The sequence below is a fragment of the Tamandua tetradactyla genome, chromosome 8, assembly GCF_023851605.1.
Source record: "Tamandua tetradactyla isolate mTamTet1 chromosome 8, mTamTet1.pri, whole genome shotgun sequence".
In the NCBI taxonomy this organism is placed as follows: domain Eukaryota; kingdom Metazoa; phylum Chordata; class Mammalia; order Pilosa; family Myrmecophagidae; genus Tamandua; species Tamandua tetradactyla.
In genome coordinates, this window is record NC_135334.1 from 104,023,969 (window position 1) to 104,048,693 (window position 24,725).

General features: G+C 37.6%; 1 protein-coding gene across 2 annotated transcripts in view; it reads left to right on the forward strand.

Annotated features, from left to right (window-relative positions):
* METTL15 (methyltransferase 15, mitochondrial 12S rRNA N4-cytidine) overlaps positions 1-24,725 on the forward strand; it is a 321,812-nt gene that overhangs the window by 42,523 nt on the left and 254,564 nt on the right. The gene's annotated exons all lie outside the window — the stretch shown is intronic.

Genomic DNA, 24,725 nt, shown 5'->3' on the forward strand with positions numbered 1-24,725 from the left:
TGCTTGTCCCAACTCTGTGTGACTTTGTAGATCACCTTCCCTTGCAGACCACAGTGCCTTCGTAGAAAATAGAAGGAATTTATGTGACTGTGTGATTGTGAAAACCTTGTGTCTGATGCTCCTTTTATCTACCTTGTCAACAGATGAGAGGAACATATGGAATAAAAATAAATGATAGGGGGAACAAATGTTAAAATAGATTTAGTTTGAAATGCTTGTGATCAATGAAAGGGATCAGTAAGGGGTATGGCCTGTAAAATTTTTTTTTCTGTTTGTTGTATTTTTCTGTTGTCTTTTTATTTCTTTTTCTGAATTGATGCTAATGTTCTGAGAAATGATCATGATGATGAATATACAACTATATGATGATATTGTGAATTGCTGAGTGTATGTGTTGGGAATGTTTGTTTCTTGTAATTTTTTTTAATTAATAAAAAATTTAAAAAAAAAAGGAAAGAATCAAAGCTACTGGAACACAGTTCAACGGTTTCAGGTACTTCCTTCTAGCCACTCCAATACACCATAAACTGAAAACGGATATCTAGAAAGTGCGTAAGAATGGCCTCCAGGATAACCTCCCAATGTTTGGAGTCTCTCAGCCACTGAGGCTTTGTCTTTTTTCTATCTTCCCCATTTTTGTCAAGAAGGCTTTCTTGGTCCCCTGTTGCCAGGTCCCAGCTCATCCCCTGTAGTCAGGTCCCAAATTTGTCAGGGAAATTTACACCCCTGTGAGTCATGTCCCATGTAGGGAGTGATCTCACACCCTATTCAAGATTCCAGGAACATTCATTTTTAACATTAGCTTTAAAAGTTGCATTGACACTGACAAAATGTAGGCTAAATTTAATTATCGCTCAAGTTGACTGATGTATCAGATTGCATAGCAATAGTAAGTAAATTATAGTATTGCTAATTTTTATATTGATTACATGTTAAATGATTACATATATTGGGTTAACTAAAATATAACATTAAAATTATTAAAATAAAAAAAAATAGAATGAATTTGGATTAGATAATTACTAAAAGTTATGATTTTGGATCTAAAATATATGATCCTTTGGGAATGGCTTTAGGGGAACATGAGGAGATAGGGTCATCCTTTTTATTTCACTTCACTGTTTCTGATGAACTACCAAAACCCAACTGGTAAATGACTGTTCAGGATTCTTCTGCTTCTAACAGAAAATCTACTTTAACTAGAAAAAAGAACCTATGGCAAAAATAGTGCTTAAAGTCCATTTAAAATACACTTGGCATTTGTCAAATTGAGAATCAGTAAAGAAAATTCTGAGGAGAGAAAACATGTTTGAGATGCTCAGCAATTGGAAACCACTCATTGAGACCACTGAGGAATTTAGAAAAAGAAGTTGGGTAATACACTTTTATCTTCCTGATATACATAATGTCAATGCAGCCCCTTCAAATTTTAAATATACAGATTATAAGCCTGGCATCCAGCCAGGTTAGTGGTTTTTGTTTTTTATTTTTAAATTTTTATTAATAAACCAATCAACATACAATATGAACATTCTTTTTTTATCACATAGTTGTATATTCATCATCATGATCATTTCTTAGAACATTTGTATCAGTTCAGAAAAAGAAATAAAAAGAAAACAGAAAAAAATTCATGCATACCATACCCCTTACCTCTCCCTTTCATTGATCACTAGCATTTCAATCTTCTAAATTTATTTTAACATTTGTTCCCCCTATTATTTATTTATTTTTAATCCATATGTTTTACTCATCTGTCCATAAGGTAGATAAAAGAGGCATCAGACACAAGGTTTTTCACAGTCACACAGTCACATTGTGAAAGCTATATCATTATACAATCATTTTCAAGAAACATGGCTACAGCTCTACATTTTCAGCCACTTCCCTCAGCCTCTCCAATATACCTTAACTAAAAAGGTGATATCTGTATAATGCATAAGAATAACCTCCAGGATAACCTCTCGACTCTGGAATCTCTCAGCCATTGACACTTTATTTTGTCTTTCTCTCTTCCCCCTTTCGATCAAGAAGGTTTTTTCAATCCCTTGCTGCTGAGTTCCAGCTCATTCTAGGATTTCTGTACCACATTGCCAGGAAGGTCCACACCTCTGGGAGTCATGTCCTGTGTAGATAGGGGGAGGCCAGCCAGGTTAGTTGTAAAAGTCATAATCAACCTCTATTCTCCAAATTTCCCAAAGCAAATAGAGATGACCCAAAGAAATTCATGTCTTATTGTCAACAAAGTCATGGGACTAGAAGATTTTTAAGATACCTTCCAATACAGTAATTTTACCACATCACTACAATTCTGAGCTTTTAGCATGACCTGTGTTTCCATGTTACTAGTTCTTTTGCTTTTCCTTTCTTGTTAATATCTGTCTCTCTGTTCTTTCTTATTACTTCTCTTTATTAGGGCCATGGCTTTGATTTGTGTGAGAGCTATTGAGGGAACAAAGGAATAGTGTCAGTATCTTCTCATTAACACCTTTTCTACAAGCAAAAACAAAGACAAATTATTTGGCATACAAAGAGAGAGGAGACAGTGAAAATAATAAAAGGAGAGAAGGTGAGAATATCCAAGTGTAAAACTTGCTTAGTACTGTCTATATTAACTTTTAAGTGGGGATGTTTTGAAAAAAAGAAGAAAGAAACTCGCCTTCCCCTACATGTACATACATGTACCCGGAGGATTAAAAACTAAGTAAAAAAAAAAATCCTAATTTTATGTAATTTCGTTCTAAAGAATGAGGATATGTTGCTACTTCTAGTTATCAGCAGTTTGGAAATCTGCTCTTAAGGGTTAGAATTTAAAAAACAGAAAAAATCATTACTGTCTATTCAAGTGAGTTGTGACTTTGGCCTTACTTTATTATAAAGCTTTATTTATCAAAGGTATTCTCTGGAGGTAATGAGGAACCTCTAACTGTTCCAGCCTGTGCTGAAATCCTCCCACACTATGTTGTTGGAATAGATTTAAGCGTTCTTTGTAAACCCATGCCAGAAAGTTCTTATCATTTGAAGTTTCTGCCCTCATTTGGATTAAGAAGAGGAGTTTCCCATCTGTTCAGACAGAAGAAGAGTGTTCAAAAAATAGGTAATAAGAATTCTTGTTTGAGATGTGCTTTTTGTGGATGAAAGGTTTTCATTGGAAGGAATTGTTTGTTTTTACATGGCAAATATTTGGACCTGATGTTCAAAACAAATATTTGTAATTAAATTAAAAACAAACTTATAATTCTAAATATTTTAGTATATAATTCTATTTGTTTTGGTTGGTACTTGAATTCAAAACCCACTTGCCATTTGATTGTTTAATATTCCTGCCATCTTGCCTTCAGAATACCACATTACCACCTTATCATCTTTTCTCAGGATGACTGCAAAAAAAAAATTAAGAGGCTCTTAATTGGTCACTACCTTCAGTTCATCTTTCACTTTGCTGTTATAAGGATCTAACTAGTTCTGATCATATCCCTTTCCAGCTCAATGCTCTTTAAATTCCTGGAAAAGGTTCAAGTTCCTTTGCCGCTAGGTCCATTCTACCTCTTCAGGCTCCTCTTCTGCCCCATGCCCTACTTGACGTCCACTTTTAGGTGTTGTTGAGTTTGAACATACTTCTGTCCTTTCCTTGTTGTTTTTTCCAGGATGGTGTTTTGTTAGGCTGTTTGTAATTGTCTGTTAACTTGCCTAGTTTCCCTTTATAATTGTGAAAGCATCGTGCCTATTCTGTATTTTCCTAGGGCCTACTACAGTGCATCTTTCAATAAATGTTTATTGAATTGCTAATCCTCCTTTGGCATCATATAATTTTTAAGTATGTCAGCTAAACAGAGATTAGAATTCCAAGTAAATTTATGGTTTATTCCTTAAGGCTTGTATATTCAGATCTCTCCTCTGAAGAAAGCTCTCCTCTAAAGAAAGAATCTTTAATTTCTAAATTTTACCCTTGCTGTTATGGGTTTCACCTTCTTCCTACAGATTTCAGTAATCAGGTGTAGTTATTTGCCTCTGACATAGGATCAGCTCCTAGACTGAATGGCTTACTCACACTGTAATATTTGCTAGTGGATCTTGTACTTCTGCTTTTATTTCCTAATACTTTTAGGCTTTCCTTCTATATCCTGGCCATATTTTCTACACAATGTACTTTTTAGACACTTATGCTGAGGTTTAGAGAAGTGAAAGATATTGGCCAAGATCACATATCTGGTAAGTAATAAAATTACGTTTTGTGGTTCAAAGCCCATATGTACTTCTTCCTGCTGTATCACACTGCTAACCTCATAAACACTAGGTATAAGCTGCTCTTAGATCTTTTTCTACCCTGCTCAGTTTCAAATTCATTTCTCATATCTAGAGAGAGTAGGGAGGAAGTGGGATTTAGGATGCAAAGTTTCTCTTTTCAAACAATTTTGATGAAAGAGATTTGTTTATATATTTAGTGATAGGATGGTAACATTGCATTCTTTTTTAGAGTTTGACAGTTCATGGAGAGCTAAAGTGAAAAAAATGTTAGGAAATATTTAAAACTTACAGTCTTTAGTACTTTTGTTTTAACTTGGAAAATAATTTTTAAAAATAAATATTCTTATATGTGATTTTTATAGCTAGGTTTGGGTAAGTGGATGGGAGAGAGTTGTAGATGGGCCCACGAAAAGGTGAAGTCTGTTCGTTGTTTGTAAGAGAATATTTAAAGAATTAGAAAACTTCATCCCAAAGTTTTGTCTTAGTGACCTAGAGTCTACTGAGTGGGCAAGAGAGTATGCATAGAACATGATGAACTGGCATTTAGAAAATCCAGCAGATAAAATATTACACCCACTGGCTTAGGAAACAGAAACTATTAAGGTTCCAATTTAGAATGATTCTGGACAGAGGCTTTAATCTTTAGGCTCATTTAACAAATATCTATGTGGTAGAATTGGAAGTAAAAGCTAAGTGCAGAACAAAGTTATGGTTTAAAATTTGAGCCTCTGTTCATCTCCATAAATGGACTCATTTGCATATTTGTATAAATATCTAAATATCAATTAAAATAATGGAACTGTTTGAATTTTCAAATTAGAGTCCTTATCTGACGTTTCTGTTACTGATTCTTTTACGTAACTTGTAAGTACGAAGTTTACCTTAATTTAAGGCAGACATTTTTATTTATTGAGTCACAATAAAGGGAGCTAAAAAGGAAATTAAGAAATCTAACTTGTGACTGAAAAGCAGATTCTACAATAATAGTTAAGAGTACAGGCTTTGGAGGCAGACTACTTGAGAACAAATCCCTGTCCCTCTCCTTGCTTTTTGATCTTAGATAATCCATTTACCTTCTCTTTGTTTCTGTTTCCTTGTTTGTAAAATGTAGATAGTAATATTTACCTTATAGGGTAGTAAGTTCTCTGTAAATATTAACAATTTGTAGTTTCTCTCTTGACATTAACTTGTTCTCTAATATTAGGCAAGTCACTTTAAATCCTTGGATTTGTTTACCTATTTATTTTGTCGGGGGTAACTTATTTAGTTCCAGGTTCCCTTTTAGTTCTATAATTGGCTTTAAGAAAATGACATAAACCTATAGCAGCTTATAGAATATTGAAAAGTATAAAAATTTGATATTAGATAAGTGTTTGGATAAATTAGCATTCTGTTCTCCAGACTCCATGACTTTGTACTGTGTTACCTTGACAAGTTAATTGGTTTCTTTAAGCGTTAATAGTCTTAAGTATAAAATAGGGTTATAAGAGCTATCTCGTGGGTAATACTTTGTACATTTGATGTAATAACATGAAAATACCAATTAGAATTTCACTGCTTTATTGAGCAATTCATAAATCAGGTGACTTCCCATTCAGAAAGTAGAAGAGAGCTCCACCTAGGGAGTGGAAAAGGGAAGCACATATAGAATTGGTGTCTGACAAAGCAGGGAGCTGTGGGGAGCAGATATACCTTGATCAATATGATACACTTATTCAAATCTGATAAGCTATCTCTACTGGACCTAAACTAATTTTATTACCAGGTGTATAGGGTTCTTTAGAGAAACAGAACCAACAGGATATAGATATAAAATGTTAACATATATAGTATATAATATATATTAAATATTATGAGATTTATTATAGAATTGGCTCACGCCACGGTGAGGATGGGAAAGTCTTCATTCCAGTGAAGGTTTTTGATGAATATTCTGGGAGAAACTGGCTGGCTGAAGTAGAGATGGAAATTCTTCCTTCTGACTGCTGAAATCATCAGTTCTCCTTTTAAAGCCTTCAACTGATTGGGTGAGAGTTCTGTCATATCGAATACACTCTTTAGTTGATTGTAGAAGTAATCAGCCATAGATGCAATTAACAGTAATTACTGATGAATTAAATCCACAAAATGCCCTCACAGTAACAGGCCAGTGCTATCTAGACCAACAGCTGGACATCATAACCTAGCCAAGTGGACACATGACCTGACCGTCACAGGTGTGTTACATTTTCTCAGAAAACCCCACAGTTCAAAAGACCTTCTTGGAATGAGATTCCATCCTGGCAATGCCCAGTGTCCCCTCTTTAGGTCATTTTTCTGGTGACCTCATTGGAAATATGACCAAAACACTGTGGTAACTACCATTAATTTTATGCCAGATGGTCAAGTAGGCTTGATCAGTCATTTGACCCCCATTTTTCATGTTTGTTTCATTTCTTGATTGCAGTGAAGTTGGGGGGCTTTGTGATTACTTTAAGACCCTTGGGGTGGGGTTATTGACTCCGTTGAGTGGATTATGGGCATGACCGTCTCTTCAAACTGGATGGCCATTGTTTTTATTTTTAGTCTCAGAGAGTGTCACTAGAGAGAATCCTATTTCTCATTTTCCTTTTGATTAGCTATTGTAAGAGAAGCCATCTTTCTTGCAGTTGAGAAGGAATTCGAACAGAATCATGAAACAGTTTGTTCAAGAAATAAAAACATATAAACCGATAATCACAATGAAAAAGCATAATATCCAAAGTATACTACTTTGTTCCCATATTCTTTTAAACCAAGATGTAGATCAGGAAGTAATAGGTTTATCCTTTGAAATGTCTGTGCCTGTCTGATATCATCAAATACTTTAACTGGGCCCTTTGAAATATTTAGGTTATTTATCAGTGTGCCGGACTTATTAGCATAATAGCAACATCGTTCATGAATAGTCAAAATACTTAGAGGTCATCTGTTTTGTAACACCACTGATGCTAAGCTATCAGCTTTAGCCTGGAGGGCCTGAAAGTGAAAGAGTACAGGTGGTATTAAAGCAGTTTCATAACCTTAGATATATTTATAACTGCCTACTTAGAGTCATCTGTTCCTAGGGAAGGTATGATGGTTTACAGGAAAGAGTGGAACCCTATATTACGTCAGGGCAAGGGATTGAGGTATTAACCCTCTTTTGTTGTTTTGAAGCCTGATGTATAAAAGATACTAATTAGCTTTCAGACTGTCATTTAAGATAGACAATATATGCAAGATCACAGGATCCAGTCCAATTTACAAATAGGTAACAAAACCTATGTGGTGACTTCCTGGCCAAGATGGCAGCTTAACAATGTGTACATTTTAGTTCATCCTCCATAAAAACTACTTAATAACCAGAAAAAGTACAGAACAGCTCCTGGGCCTTGTCAGTGACCAGACACACAGCGTACCCCAGTCTGGACCAGCTGGAATGGCTGCGAGCCTCCCCAGAACCATGAGTTCCCCAAGCCGTGGCAGCTGGCGCCCCTCCCCCATAGGCTGCTTCCCAGAGGGGAAAGGAAAGGGACTTTACCAGCAGCAGGGGATGAGCCCAACTAAACGCCAATTGTAGAATTAATTAACAAGTTCTGACTACTAAAAATAGGCCACCTGCTCAGGTGAACCTGGTCAAAGTGTGGGTGGCTCATCTTTGCCTCAGAGCCAAGGGGGCAGGGCTGACAGAAAAAGAAAAAAAAAGGAAACAGAGGTTTTTGTGGCTCTGTTTATACAAAGGCTTGACTGCCTATGGATTCAGTGGCAGGACTTCTCAAACTGCAACTGCCTCAGACATAGGCAGAAACAAGGTTGTTTGAGAGCTTGTATGGAGACTGTGCTTTCCCCAGGGGAGGTGTGAAGCCCAACTCAGGTGGAATCCCTCCCTCAAGGAATTCAGACACCAGGGCTTGGTAATTTGAAGCCATTAAAACCAGCCTACAAACTCTCCTCTGCCTCCACCACACCCCCAGAAGGGAGAGTCTGCCAAAGTTAAAGGTACTGCATCATCTTACGTTGGTGGGACCTGCAGGCAGACAACCACCACATACTGGGACGGATACGAAAAACAGAGTCCAGAGACTTCACAGGAATGTCTTTCAACCTGCTGGGTCTCACCCTCAGGGAAAACTGAGGCAGGTGACTCTTTCCTCCTGATAGGAGGCCAGTTTGGTCTGGGAAAATCCGGCTGCAGTCTATAATACCTAAGTAGACCCTTCTAAGTGTGTGGGGGGAAAAGCACCATACAAGTAGGGCAAGAAACAAGAAAACAAGAACTGAAAAATTCTCTGTTAAACAAAACTTAAGCTAGAGGTCCAGATGAAGCTGAACTGAATGGCAAAGAACAGATAGACAACAAATTCATCCAGCAAGAAAACTCTAGGTAAAAGAAGTGAAAGCAGTCTTCAGAATAAACTATTAAGGTAATTAAATGCCTAGACGCCAGCAAAAAATAATAAAATCACACCAGCAAAATTGAAGATATGGCCCAGTCAGAGGAACAAACCAACAATTCAAATGACATACAGAAGCTGAAATAATTAATTCAGAATATACGAACAGATATGGAAAACCTAATGAAAAACCAAGTCAATGAATTGAGGTAGGACATAAAGAAGGCAAGGAATGAACAAAAAGAAGAAATTGAAAGTCTGGAAAAACAAATCACAGAACTTATGGGAATGAAAGGCAGGGTAGAGGAGATGAAAAAACAGTGGAAACCTACAATGGTAGATTTCGAGAGACAGAACATAGGATTAGTGAACTGGAGGATGGAACATCTGAAATCTGACAGGAAACAGAAACTATAGGGGAAAAAATGGAAAAATATGAGCAGGGACTCAGGGAGTTGAAGGACAGTATGAAGCGCACAAATATACGTGTTGTGGCTATTCCAGAAGGAGAAGAGAAGGGAAAAGGAGGAGAAAAACTAATGGAGGAAATTATCACTGAAAATTTCCCAACTCTTATGAAAGACTTAAAATTACAGATCCAAGAAGTACCACATACTCCAAAGAGAATAGATTCAAATAGAAGTACTCTAAGACATTTACTAATCAGAATGTCAAAGGTCAAAGAGAAAGAGAGAATCTTGAAAGCAGCAAGAGAAAAGCTATCCGTCACATACAAGGGAAGCCCAATAAGACTATGCATAGATTTCTCAGCAGAAACCATGGAGGCAAGAAGACAGTGGGATGATGTATTTAAATTATTAAAAGAGAAAAACTACCGACCAAGAATTCTCTCTCCAACAATATTGTCCTTCAAAAATGAGGGAGAAATTAAAACATTTTCAGACAAAAAATCACTGAGAGAATTTGTGACCAAGAGACCAGATCTGCAAGAAATACTAAAGGGAGCACTAGAGACAGATACGAAGGCAGAAGAGAGAGGTGTGGAGAAGAGTGTAGAAAGGAAGACCATGAGTAAAGGTTAAAAGAAGGAAAATTAGAAGGACGTATAAAAGCCAAAAGGCAAAATGGTAGAGGAGGGTACTGCCCGGGCAGTAATAACACTGATGTTGATGGATTAAGCTTCCCAATGGGGGAACATGGACTGGCAGAATAGATTAGGGAACAGGACCCATCTATATGCTGTCTCTACTCAAAGAACATGAGGGCAAGGACACAAATGGACATTTGCACAGCAATGTTATAGCAGCATTATTTACGATTTCCAAGAGATGGAAGTAGCCAAAATGTCCATCAATAGATGGGTGGCTAAACAAACTGTGGTATATACAAAAGATGGACTATTATGCAGTTGTAAGACAGAATAAAGTTATGAAGTATGTAACAACGTGGACGGGCCTTACGGACATTATGCTGAGTGAGATTAGCCAGAAACAAAAGGACAAATACTGTATGGTCTCACTGATGTGAACTGACATTGGTAAATGAACTTGGAGAAATTCGTTGGTAGCAGAGACCATCAAGAGATGGAAATAGGATAAGATATTGGGTGATTGGAGCTGAAGGGATGCAGGTTGTACAACAGGACTGAATGTAAAAGCTCAGAAATGGACAGCACAATACTACCTAACTGTAATACAATTATATTAAAACACTGAATGAGGCTGAATGTGAGAATGATAGAGGGAGGAGGGCTGGGGGTACAAATGAAATCAGAAAGAAAGATAGACAATAAAGATTGAGATGGTATAATCTAGGATTGCCTAGAGTGTATAATGACAGTGACTAAATGAACAAATTAAAAAAAGAGGTTTTTGCATGAGGAAGAACAAAGGAATGTCATTACTGCAGGGTGCTGAAAATGGATGGTAATTAATATTTTTTTTCTTTTTTTTTTATTAATTAAAAAAAGAATTAACAAAACAATTAGAAATCATTCCAATCTACATGTACAATCAGTAATTCTTAATAACATCACATAGTTGCATATTCATCATTTCTTAGTACATTTGCATCGATTTAGAAAAAGAAATAAAAAGACAACAGAATAAGAATTAAAACAATAATAGAAAGAAAAAAAACAAAAAAAACAAAAACAAAAAACCTATACCTCACATGCAGCTTCATTCAGTGTTTTAACATAATTGCATTACAATTGGGTAGTATTGTGCTGTCCATTTCTGAGTTTTTATATCCAGTCCCGTTGTACAGTCTGTATCCCTTCATCTCCAATTATCCCTTCTCTTTTTTTTTTTTTTTTTATTAACGGAAAAAAAGAAATTAACCCAACATTTAGAGATCATACCATTCTACACATGCAATCATTAATTCTTAACATCATCACATAGATGCATGATCATCATTTCTTAGTACATTTGCATTGGTTTAGAAGAACTAGCAACATAACCGAAAAAGATATAGAATGTTAATATAGAGAAAAAAATAAAAGTAATAATAGTAAAATCAAAACAAAACAACACAAAACAAAACAAAAACCTATAGCTCAGATGCAGTTTCATTCAGTGTTTTAACATGATTACTTTACAATTAGGTATTATTGTGCTGTCCATTTTTGAGTTTTTGTATCTAGTCCTGTTGCACAGTCTGTATCCCTTCAGCTTCAATTACCCATTGTCTTACCCTGTTTCTGACTCCTGCTGAACTCTGTTACCAATGACATATTTCAAGTTTATTCTCGAATGTCCGTTCACATCAGTGGGACCATACAGTATTTGTCTTTAGTTTTTGGCTGGATTCACTCAGCATAATATTCTCTAGGTCCATCCATGTTATTACATGGTTCATAAGTTTATCTTGTCTTAAAGCTGCATAATATTCCATCGTATGTATATACCACAGTTTGTTTAGCCACTCTTCTGTTGATGGAGATTTTGACTGTTTCCATCTCTTTGCAATTGTAAATAATGCTGCTATAAACATTGGTGTGCAAATGTCCGTTTGTGTCTTTGCCCTTAAGTCCTTTGAGTAGATACCTAGCAATGGTATTGCTGGGTCGTATGGCAGTTCTATATTCAGCTTTTTGAGGAACCGCCAAACTGCCTTCCACAGTGGTTGCACCCTTTGACATTCCCACCAACAGTGGATAAGTGTGCCTCTTTCTCCGCATCCTCTCCAGCACTTGTCATTTTCTGTTTTGTTGATAATGGCCATTCTGGTGGGTGTGAGATGATATCTCATTGTGGTTTTGATTTGCATTTCTCTAATGGCCAGGGACATTGAGCATCTCTTCATGTGCCTCTTGGCCATCCGTATTTCCTCTTCTGAGAGGTGTCTGTTCAAGTCTTTTTCCCATTTTGTAATTGGGTTGGCTGTCTTTTTGTTGTTGAGATGAACAATCTCTTTATAAATTCTGGATACTAGACCTTTATCTGATATATCATTTCCAAATATTGTCTCCCATTGTGAAGGCTGTCTTTCTACTTTCTTGATGAAGTTCTTTGATGCACAGAAGTGTTTAATTTTGAGGAGTTCCCATTTATTTATTTCCTTCTTCAGTGCTCTTGCTTTAGGTTTAAGGTCCATAAAACCGCCTCCAGTTGTAAGATCCATAAGATATCTCCCAACATTTTCCTCTAACTGTTTTATGGTCTTAGACCTAATGTTTAGATCTTTGATCCATTTTGAGTTAACTTTTGTATAGGGTGTGAGAGATGGGTCTTCTTTCATTCTTTTGCATATGGATATCCAGTTCTCTAGGCACCATTTATTGAAGAGACTGCTCTGTCCCAGGTGAGTTGGCTTGACTGCCTTATCAAAGATCAAATGTCCATAGATGAGAGGGTCTATATCTGAGCACTCTATTCGATTCCATTGGTCGATATATCTATCTTTATGCCAATACCATGCTGTTTTGACCACTGTGGCTTCATAATATGCCTTAAAGTCAGGCAGCGCGAGACCTCCAGCTTCGTTTTTTTTCCTCAAGATGTTTTTAGCAATTCGGGGCACCCTGCCCTTCCAGATAAATTTGCTTATTGGTTTTTCTATTTCTGAAAAATAAGTTGTTGGGATTTTGATTGGTATTGCATTGAATCTGTAAATCAATTTAGGTAGGATTGACATCTTAACTATATTTAGTCTTCCAATCCATGAACACGGTATGCCCTTCCATCTATTTAGGTCTTCTGTGATTTCTTTTAGCAGTTTTTTGTAGTTTTCTTTATATAGGTTTTTTGTCTCTTTAGTTAAATTTATTCCTAGGTATTTTATTCTTTTAGTTGCAATTGTAAATGGGATTCGTTTCTTGATTTCCCCCTCAGCTTGTTCATTACTAGTGTATAGAAATGCTACAGATTTTTGAATGTTGATCTTGTAACCTGCTACTTTGCTGTACTCATTTATTAGCTCTAGTAGTTTTGTTGTGGATTTTTCCGGGTTTTCGACGTATAGTATCATATCGTCTGCAAACAGTGATAGTTTTACTTCTTCCTTTCCAATTTTGATGCCTTGTATTTCTTTTTCTTGTCTAATTGCTCTGGCTAGAACCTCCAACACAATGTTGAATAATAGTGGTGATAGTGGACATCCTTGTCTTGTTCCTGATCTTAGGGGGAAAGTTTTCAATTTTTCCCCATTGAGGATGATATTAGCTGTGGGTTTTTCATATATTCCCTCTATCATTTAAGGAAGTTCCCTTGTATTCCTATCTTTTGAAGTGTTTTCAGCAGGAAAGGATGTTGAATCTTGTCGAATGCCTTCTCTGCATCAATTGAGATGATCATGTGATTTTTCTGCTTTGATTTGTTGATATGGTGTATTACATTAATTGATTTTCTTATGTTGAACCATCCTTGCATACCTGGGATGAATCCTACTTGGTCATGATGTATAATTCTTTTAATGTGTTGTTGGATATGATTTGCTAGAATTTTATTGAGGATTTTTGCATCTGTATTCATTAGAGAGATTGGTCTGTAGTTTTCTTTTTTTGTAATATCTTTGCCTGGTTTTGGTATGAGGGTGATGTTGGCTTCATAGAATGAATTAGGTAGTTTTCCCTCCACTTCGATTTTTTTGAAGAGTTTGAAGAGAATTGGTACTAATTCTTTCTGGAACGTTTGGTAGAATTCACATGTGAAGCCATCTGGTCCTGGACTTTTCTTTTTAGGAAGCTTTTGAATGACTAATTCAATTTCTTTACTTGTGATTGGTTTGTTGAGGTCATCTATGTCTTCTTGAGTCAAAGTTGGTTGTTCATGTCTTTCCAGGAACCCGTCCATTTCCTCTAAATTGTTGTATTTATTAGCGTAAAGTTGTTCATAGTATCCTGTTATTACCTCCTTTATTTCTGTGAGGTCAGTAGTTATGTCTCCTCTTCCATTTCTGATCTTATTTATTTGCATCCTCTCTCTTCTTCTTTTTGTCAATCTTGCTAAGGGCCCATCAATCTTATTGATTTTCTCATAGAACCAACTTCTGGCCTTATTGATTTTCTCTATTGTTTTCATGTTTTCAATTTCATTTATTTGTGCTCTAATCTTTGTTATTTCTTTCCTTTTGCTTGCTTTGGGGTTAGCTTGCTGTTCTTTCTCCAGTTCTTCCAAATGGATAGTTAATTCCTGAATTTTTGCCTTTTCTTCTTTTCTGATATAGGCATTTAGACTAATAAATTTCCCTCTTAGCACTGCCTTTGCTGCGTCCCATAAGTTTTGATATGTTGTGTTTTCATTTTCATTCACCTCGAGGTATTTGCTAATTTCTCTTGCAATTTCTTCTTTGACCCAGTCGTTGTTTAGGAGTGTGTTGTTGAGCCTCCACGTATTTGTGAATTTTCTGGCACTCTGCCTATTATTGATTTCCAACATCATTCCTTTATGGTCCGAGAAAGTGTTGTGTAAGATTTCAATCTTTTTAAATTTGTTAAGACTTGCTTTGTGACCCAGCATATGGTCTATCTTTGAGAATGATCCATGAGCACTTGAGAAAAAGGTGTATCCTGCTGTTGTGGGATGTAATGTCCTATAAATGTCTATTAAGTCTAGTTCATTTATAGTAATATTCAGATTCTCTATTTCTTTGTTGATCCTCTGTCTAGATGTTCTGTCCCTTGATGAGAGTGGTGAGTTGAAGTCTCCAACTATTATGGTATATGAGTCTATTTCCCTTTTCAGTGTTTGCAGTATATTCCTCACGTATTTTGGGGCATTCTGATTCGGTGCGTAAATATTTATGATTGTTATGTCTTCTTGTTTAATTGTTCCTTTTATTAGTATATAGTGTCCTTCTTTGTCTCTTTTAACTGTTTTATATTTGAAGTCTAATTTGTTGGATATTAGTATAGCCACTCCTGCTCTTTTCTGGTTGTTATTTGCATGAAATATCTTTTCCCAACCTTTCACTTTCAACCTATGTTTATCTTTGGGTCTAAGATGTGTTTCCTGTAGACAGCATATAGAAGGATCCTGTTTTTTAATCCATTCTGCCAATCTATGTCTTTTGATTGGGGAATTCAGTCCATTGACATTTAGTGTTATTACTGTTTGGATAATATTTTCCTCTAACATTTTGCCTTTTGTATTATATATATCATATCTGATTTTCCTTCTTTCTACACTCTTTTCCGTATCTCTCTCTTCTGTCTTTTTGTATCTGACTCTAGTGCTCCCTTTAGTATTTCTTGCAGAGCTGGTCTCTTGGTCACAAATTCTTTCAGTGACTTTTTGTCTGAGAATGTTTTAATTTCTCCCTCATTTTTGAAGGATAATTTTGCTGGATATAGGAGTCTTGGTTGGCAGTTTTTCTCTTTTAGTATTTTAAATATATCATCCCACTGTCTTCTAGCTTCCATGGTTTCTGCTGAGAAATCTACACAAAGTCTTATTGGGTTTCCCTTGTATTTAATGGATTGTTTTTCTCTTGCTGCTTTCAAGATCTTCTCTTTCTCTTTGACCTCTGACATTCTAACTAGTAAGTGTCTTGGAGAACGCCTATTTGGGTCTAATCTCTTTGGGGTGCGCTGCACTTCTTGGATCTGTAATTTTAGGTCTTTCATAAGAGTTGGGAAATTTTCAGTGATAATTTCTTCCATTAGTTTTTCTCCTCCTTTTCCCTTCTCTTCTCCTTCTGGGACACCCACAACACGTATATTTGTGCGGTTCATATTGTCCTTGAGTTCCCTGATACCCTGTTCAAATTTTTCCATTCTTTTCCCTATAGTTTCTGTTTCTTTTTGGAATTCAGATGTTCCATCCTCCAAATCACTAATTCTATCTTCTGTCTCTTTAAATCTATCATTGTAGCTATCCATTATTTTTTCTATGTTTGCTACTTTATCCTTCACTTCCATAAGTTCTGCGATTTGTTTTTTCAGTTTTTCTATTTCTTCTTTATGTTCAGCCCATGTCCTCTTCATGTCCTCCCTCAATTTATCGATTTCATTTTTGAAGAGGTTTTCCATTTCTGTTCGTATATTCAGCATTAGTTGTCTCAGCTCTTGTGTCTCATTTGAGCTATTGGTTTGTTCCTTTGACTGAGCCATATTCTCAATCTTTTGAGCGTGGACAGTTATCTTCTGCTGCTGGCGTCTGGGCATTTATTCAGATTTCTCTTGGTGTTGGACCCAGCAAGGTTGTAATATTTTTCTGTGAAATCTCTGGGTTCTGTTTTTCTTATCCTGCCCAGTAGGTGGCGCTCGTGGCACACGTTTGTCTGCGGGTCCCACCAGTAAAAGGTGCTGTGGGACCTTAAACTTTGGAAAACTCTCGCCGTCCTGGGGGTTCGCTAGCCGAAGCGGCTTGAGCCGGCCGGGGTCCGAACGCAGGGAGGGTTGCTGGTCGCTGCAGCCAGGGAAAGAGCCCGTCCGAATTTCCTAGTCGGCCCTGGGCAACAAGCGTGGCGGGAGGGCGCCAGCGGCAGCGGCCCGCCCAGAGAGTGCACGTTCCCCGGGAGTCACGGGTTTGGAAGGGGCCTCCCCCACCCGTCACCGTTCTCCACGGCCTGGGGGTTTCCGATCCAATTCTCTCAGTTGGTCCGGGGGCTGCGCGTGGTGTGGGCGCCAGCCGTCTTTGTTTCAGGGAACCGCCTCTCCATTCTCCCAGCCGGCCCGGGAAGGGGGAAGGGAGTAACTCCGGCCACTTGCCACCCCGCCCGGTAAGGCCCGCGCGCCTCGGCGATCTCACCCGAGCTGCTTCTCTCAGCCAGCCAGCCGTTCCAGGATGGGGTACGCTGTCTTTTTTATCTCTGTTGTGGCTTTGGGCGCTTTCTGTATCGTTTCTACTCCCCTAGTAGATGTCCTGGAGAAGAAACTAAGATCCGCGCGTCTTACTAAGCCGCCATCTTCCAGGAAGTCCGGTAATTAATATTTTAAAATTTCCACTTATGTGTGAGACTAAAGCCAAAAATGTTTATTTGGTACAAAATTATATTTTGACTAGTGCATTTCCTAAGGTAACTTATGTATATAGCTTGGTTGAACGACATAAGTACATGGAACCTTGGGTAGGAGATGAGATTTTGTTGGTTTGTTCAGAGTGATGCCCGATGAATCCCAGAGTGATTTGATCAGTGAGTGGAAAAGTATTTGCAAAATCCCCTTTGGGGAATAGTGAGAACGGGGAAAATTCAACCTCCCAAAGTTGAATTCTTGATATTCTCACATGCAGTGTGGACAACCAAAGCTATAGGCTGAGCCCCCAGTCTTGGGGTTTGTTCATATGAAACTTAACCCCAAAAACAATAGGTCAAGCCTACTAAAAATTAGGCCTAAGAGTCACCCCCAAGAGAACCTCTTTTGTTGTTCAGCTGTGGCCTCTCTCTCCAGCCAACACAACAAGCAAACTAACCACCCTCCCCCTGTCTACATGAGACATGACTCCCACGGGTATGGACCTTCCTGGCAACGTGGGACAAAAATCCAAGAATGAGCTGGGACTCAGCATCAAGGGATTGAGAAAAACCCTAGAATGAGCTGAGACCAAGCATCAAAGGACTGAGAAAATCCTCTCTATCAAAAGGGGGAAGAGTAAAATGAGACAAAGTGTCAATTGCTGAGAGATTCCAAACAGAGTGGAGAGGTTATCCTGGAGGTTATTCTTATGCATTAAGTAGATATCACCTTGTTACTCAGATGTAATGGAGAGGCTGGAGGGAACTGCCTGAAAATGTAGAGCTGTTTTCTAGTAGCCATGTTTCTTGATGATGATTGAATAATGATACAGCTTTCACAATGTGACTGTGTGACTGAAAACCTTGTGTCAGATGCCCCTTTTATCTACCTTGTCGACAGATGAGTACAACATATGGAACAAAAATAAATAATAGGGGGAACAAATGTAAAATAAATTTAGTTTGAAATGCTAGTGATCAATGAAAGGGAGGGGTAAGGGGTATGGTATGTAAAATTTTTTTTCTGTTTTCGTTTTATTTTTCTGTTGTCTTTTTATTTCTTTTTCTGAATTAATGCAAATGTTCTAAGAAATGATCATGATGATTAATATGCAGCTATGTGATGATATTGTGAATTACTGATTATATGTGTAGAATGGAATGATCACATATTAAGAATGTTTGTGTTTCCTGTAATTTAAAAAAATTAATAAAAAAATAAAATAAAAACCTATGTGGTTATCTACAGTTTACAAAGGCAATGCAGAATAGCGCAGACAAATTAGAGAGCAGAATCTGATAATCCTAAGAAGAGTGCTATAGTTTTCCACTGAGACATAAAATTTCCCTGTGTGGTCACCCTCTTGTTTACCAAAGATAACCTCAAAAGTTATCTTAGTTATAAAGTAAGACTGGTTTCATTAGATTTGGAGATTTGACCTGATTTTTTGCATAGGTATAGCAAGAAAGATGATTTGCCATATAGTCCCTTCTAAGTTTGTTTTACTGGCAGCTTTCATAAGGAACCTCTTATTGGATCTTTAAAAGTATTTCGAGGCGAGGGCAGAAGATGGCGGCTTAGTAAGACACGCGGATCTCAGGTTCTCCTCCAGGGCAGCTACTAGGGGAATAGAAATGATACAGAACAGCTCCCAAAGCCATGACAGAGATAAAAAAGACTGCGTACCCCATCCTGGAACGGCTGGCTGGCTGAGAGAACCCGCTCTGGTGAGATCGCCGAGGGGTGCGGGCTTCACCGGGCGGGGCGGCAAGTGGCCGGAGTCACTCCCTTCCCCCTTCCCGGGCCGGCTGGGAGAATTGAACAGGCGGTCCCCTCAAACCGCGGCGGCTGGCGCCGACACCACGCGCGGCCCCCTGGACCAATTGAGAGAATTGAATCGGAAATCCCCAGGCCGCGGAGAACGGTGCCAGGGGGGCAACCCCTTCCAAACCCGTGACTCCCCGGGAACGTGCACTCTCCCGGGTGGGCCGCTGCAGCTGGCGCCCTCCCGCCACGCTTGGAGCTCCGGGCTGACTAGGAAATTCGGACGGGCGCTTTCCCGGGCTGCGGCGGCTAGCAACCCTCCCTGCGTTCGGAACCCGGGCCGGCTGGCACTCTTCCAAGCCGCTTCGGCTAGCGAACCTCCCGGACGGCGAGAGTTTTCCAAAGTCAAAGGACACACAACACCTTTTACTGGTGGGACCCACAGACAAACGGGTGCCACGAGCGCCACCTACTGGGCAGGATAAGAAAAACAGAACCCAGAGGTTTCACAGAAAAATTTTCCAAACTTTTGGATCCAACACCCAGGGAAAGCTGTCTAAATGCGCAGACGCCAGCAGAAGATAACGGATCACGCTCAAAAAATTGAAAATATGGCCCAGTCAAAGGAACAAACCAATAGTTCAAATGAGATACAGGAGCTGAGACAACTAATGCTGAATATACGAACAGAAATGGAAAACCTCTTCAAAAACGAAATCGATAAATTGAGGGAGGAAATGAAGAAGACATGGGTTGAACATAAAGAAGAAATAGAAAAACTGATAAAACAAATCACAGACTTATGGAAGTGAAGGACAAAGTAGAAAAGATGGAAAAAACATGGATACCTACAATGATAGATTCAAATGGACAGAAGATAGAATTACTGATTTGGAGGATGGAACATCTGAATTCCAAAAACAAACAGAAACTATCGGGAAAAGAATGGAAAAATTTGAACAGGGTATCAGGGAACTCAAGGACAATATGAACCGCACAAACATATGTGTTGTGGGTGTCCCAGAAGGAGAAGAGAAGGGAAAAGGAGGAGAAAAACTATTGGAAGAAGTTATCACTGAAAATTTCCCAACTCTTATGAAAGACCTAAAATTACAGATCCAAGAAGTGCAGCGCACCCCAAAGAGAATAGACCCAAATAGGCGTTCTCCAAGACACTTACTAGTTAGAATGTCAGAGGTCAAAGAGAAAGAGAAGATCTTGAAAGCAGCAAGAGAAAAACAATCCATCACATACAAGGGAAACCCAATAAGACTATGTGTAGATTTCTCAGCAGAAACCATGGAGGCTAGAAGACAGTGGGATGATATATTTAAATTACTAAAAGAGAAAAACTGCCAACCAAGACTCCTATATCCAGCAAAATTGTCCTTCAAAAATGAGGGAGAAATTAAAACATTCTCAGACAAAAAGTCACTGAGAGAATTTGTGACCAAGAGACCAGCTCTGCAAGAAATACTAAAGGGAGCACTAGAGTCAGAAACGAAAAGACAGAAGAGAGAGGTATGGAGAAGAGTGTAGAAAGAAGGAAAGTCAGATATGATATATATATAATACAAAAGGCAAAATGGTAGAGGAAAATATTATCCAAACAGTAATAACACTAAATGTTAATGGACTGAATTCCTCAATCAAAAGACATAGACTGGCAGAATGGATTAAAAAACAGGATCCTTCTATATGCTGTCTACAGGAAACACATCTTAGACCCAAAGATAAACATAGGTTGAAAGTGAAACGTTGGGAAAAGATATTTCATGCAAATAACAACCAGAAAAGAGCAGAAGTGGCTATACTAATATTCAACAAGTTAGACTTCAAATGTAAAACAGTTAAAAGAGACAAAGAAGGACACTATATACTAATAAAAGGAACAATTAAACAAGAAGACATAACAATCATAAATATTTACGCACCGAACCAGAATGCCCCAAAATACGTGAGGAATACACTGCAAACACTGAAAAGGGAAATAGACACAAATACCATAATAGTTGGAGACTTCAATTCCCCACTCTCATCAATGGACAGAACATCTAGACAGAGGATCAATAAAGAAATAGAGAATCTGAATATTACTATAAAGGAGCTAGACTTAACAGACATTTATAGGACATTATATCCCACAACAGCAGGATACACCTTTTTCTCAAGTGCTCATGGATCATTCTCAAAGATAGACCATATGCTGGGTCACAAAGCAAGTCTTAACAAATTTAAAAAGATTGAAATCATACACAACACTTTCTCGGATCATAAAGGAATGAAGTTGGAAATCAACAATAGGCGGAGTGCCAGAAAATTCACAAATACGTTGAGGCTCAACAACACATTCTTAAACAACGAGTGGGTCAAAGAAGAAATTGCAAGAGAAATTAGTAAATACCTCGAGGCGAATGAAAATGAAAACACAACATATCAAAACTTATGGGATGCAGCAAAGGCAGTGCTAAGAGGGAAATTTATTGCCCTAAATGCCTATATCAGAAAAGAAGAAAAGGCAAAAATGCAGGAATTAACTGTTCACTTGGAAGAACTGGAGAAAGAACAGCAAACTAATCCCAAAGCAAGCAAAAGGAAAGAAATAACAAAGATTAGAGCAGAAATAAATGAAATTGAAAACATGAAAACAATAGAGAAAATCAATAAGACCAGAAGTTGGTTCTATTAGAAAATCAATAAGATTGATGGGCCCTTATCAAGATTAACAAAAAGAAGAAGAGAGAGGATGCAAATAAATAAGATCAGAAGTGGAAGAGGAGACATAACTACTGACCTCACAGAAATAAAGGAGGTAATAACAGGATTAAATATGAACAACTTTATGCTAATAAATACAACAATTTAAATGAAATGGACGGGTTCCTGGAAAGACATTGACAACCAACTTTGACTCAAGAAGAAATAGATGACCTCAACAAACCAATCACAAGTAAAGAAATTGAATTAGTCATTCAAAAGCTTCCTAAAAAGAAAAGTCCAGGACCAGATGGCTTCACATGTGAATTCTACCAAACATTCCAGAAAGAATTAGTAGCAACTCTCCTCAAACTCTTCAAAAAAATTAAAGTGGAGGGAAAACTACCTAATTCATACTATGAAGCCAACATCACCCTCATACCAAAACCAGGCAAAGATATTACAAAAAAAGAAAACTACAGACCAATCTCTCTAATGAATATAGATGCAAAAATCCTCAATAAAATTCTAGCAAATCGTATCCAACAACACATTAAAAGAATTATACATCATGACCAAGTAGGATTCATCCCAGGTGTGCAAGGATGGTTCAACATAAGAAAATCAATTAATGTAATACACCATATCAACAAATCAAAGCAGAAAAATCCCATGATCATCTCAATTGATGCAGAGAAGGCATTTGACAAGATTCAACATCCTTTCCTGTTGAAAACACTTCAAAAGATAGGAATACAGGGAACCTCCTTAAAATGTTAGAGGGAATATATGAAAAACCCACAGCTAATATCATCCTCAATGGGGAAAAATTGAAAACTTTCCCCCTAAGATCAGGAACAAGACAAGGATGTCCACTATCCCCACTATTAATCAACATTGTCCTGGAGGTTCTAGCCAGAGCAATTAGCCAAGAAAAAGAAATACAAGGCATCAAAATTGGAAAGGAAGAAGTAAAACTATCACTGTTTGCAGACGATATGATACTATACGTCGAAAACCCAGAAAAATCCACAACAAAACTACTAGAGCTAATAAATGAGTACAGCAAAGTAGCAGGTTACAAGATCAACATTCAAAAATCTGTAGCATTTCTATACACTAGTAATGAACAAGCTGAGGGGGAAATCAAGAAACGAATCCCATTTACAATTGCAACTAAAAGAATAAAATACCTAGGAATAAATTTAACTAAAGAGACAAAAAACCTATATAAAGAAAACTACAAAAAACTGTTAAAAGAAAGCACAGAAGACCTAAATAGATGGAAGGGCATACCGTGTTCATGGATTGGAAGACTAAATATAGTTAAGATGTCAATCCTACCTAAATTGATTTACAGATTCAATGCAATACCAATCAAAATCCCAACAACTTATTTTTCAGAAATAGAAAAACCAATAAGCAAATTTATCTGGAAGGGCAGGGTGCCCCGAATTGCTAAAAACATCTTGAGGAAAAAAACCGAAGCTGGAGGTCTCGCGCTGCCTGACTTTAAGGCATATTATGAAGCCACAGTGGTCAAAACAGCATGGTATTGGCATAAAGATAGATATATCGACCAATGGAATCGAATAGAGTGCTCAGATATAGACCCTCTCATCTGTGGACATTTGATCTTTGATAAGGCTGTCAAGCCAACTCACCTGGGACAGAACAGTCTCTTCAATAAATGGTGCCTAGAGAACTGGATATCCACATGCAAAAGAATGAAAGAAGACCCATCTCTCACACCCTATACAAAAGTTAACTCAAAATGGATCAAAGATCTTAGCATTAGGTCTAAGACCATAAAATAGAGGAAAATGTAGGGAGATATCTTATGAATCTTACAATTGGAGGCGGTTTTATGGACCTTACACCTAAAGCAAGAGCACTGAAGAAGGAAATAAATAAATGGGAACTCCTCAAAATTAAACACTTTTGTGCATCAAAGAACTTCATCAAGAAAGTAGAAAGACAGCCTACACAATGGGAGACAATATTTGGAAATGACATATCAGATAAAGGTCTAGTATCCAGAATTTATAAAGAGATTGTTCAACTCAACCACAAAAAGACAGCCAACCCAATTACAAAATGGGAAAAAGACTTGAACAGACACCTCTCAGAAGAGGAAATACAAATGACCAAAAGGCACATGAAGAGATGCTCAATGTCCCGGGCCATTAGAGAAATGCAAATCAAAACCACAATGAGATATCATCTCACACCCACCAGAATGGCCATTATCAACAAAACAGAAAATGACAAGTGCTGGAGAGGATGCGGAGAAAGAGGCACACTTATCCACTGTTGGTGGGAGTGTCAAATGGTGCAACCACTGTGGAAGGCAGTTTGGCGGTTCCTCAAAAAGCTGAATATAGAATTGCCATATGACCCAGCAATACCATTGCTGGGAATCTACTCAAAGGACTTAAGGGCAAAGACACAAACGGAGATTTGCATACCAATGTTTATAGCAGCGTTATTTACAATTACAAAGAGATGGAAACAGCCAAAATCTCCATCAACAGAAGAGTGGCTAAACAAACTGTGGTATATACATACAATGGAATACTATGCAGCTTTAAGACAGGATAAACTTATGAAGCATGTAATAACATGGATGGACCTAGAGAACATTATGCTGAGTGAGTCTAGCCAAAAACTAAAGGACAAATACTGTATGGTCCCACTGATGTGAACGGACATTCAAGAATAAATTTGGAATATTTCATTGGTAACAGAGTCCAGTAGGAGGTAGAAACAGGGTAAGATAATGGGCAGTTGGAGCTGAAGGGATACAGACTGTGCAACAGGACTAGATACAAATCTCAAAAATGGACAGCACAATAATACCTAATTGTAAAGTAATCATGTTAAAACACTGAATGAAGCTGCATCTGAGCTATAGATTTTTGTTTTGTTTTGTTTTGTTTTGTTTTTACTAGTATTACTTTTATTTTTTTCTCTATATTAACATTCTGTATCTTTTTCGGTTGTGTTGCTAGTTCTTCTAAACCGATGCAAATGTACTAAGAAACGATGATCATGCATCTATGTTATGATGTTAAGAATTACTGATTGCATATGTAGAATGGTATGATTTCTCAATGTTGGGTTAATTTCTTTTTTTCCGTTAATTATTAATAAAAAAGAGAAGGGGTAATTGGTGCTGAAGGGATATAGACTGTGCTACAGGACTGGATATAAAAACTCGGAAATGGAAAGCACAATACTACATAATTGTAATGCAATTA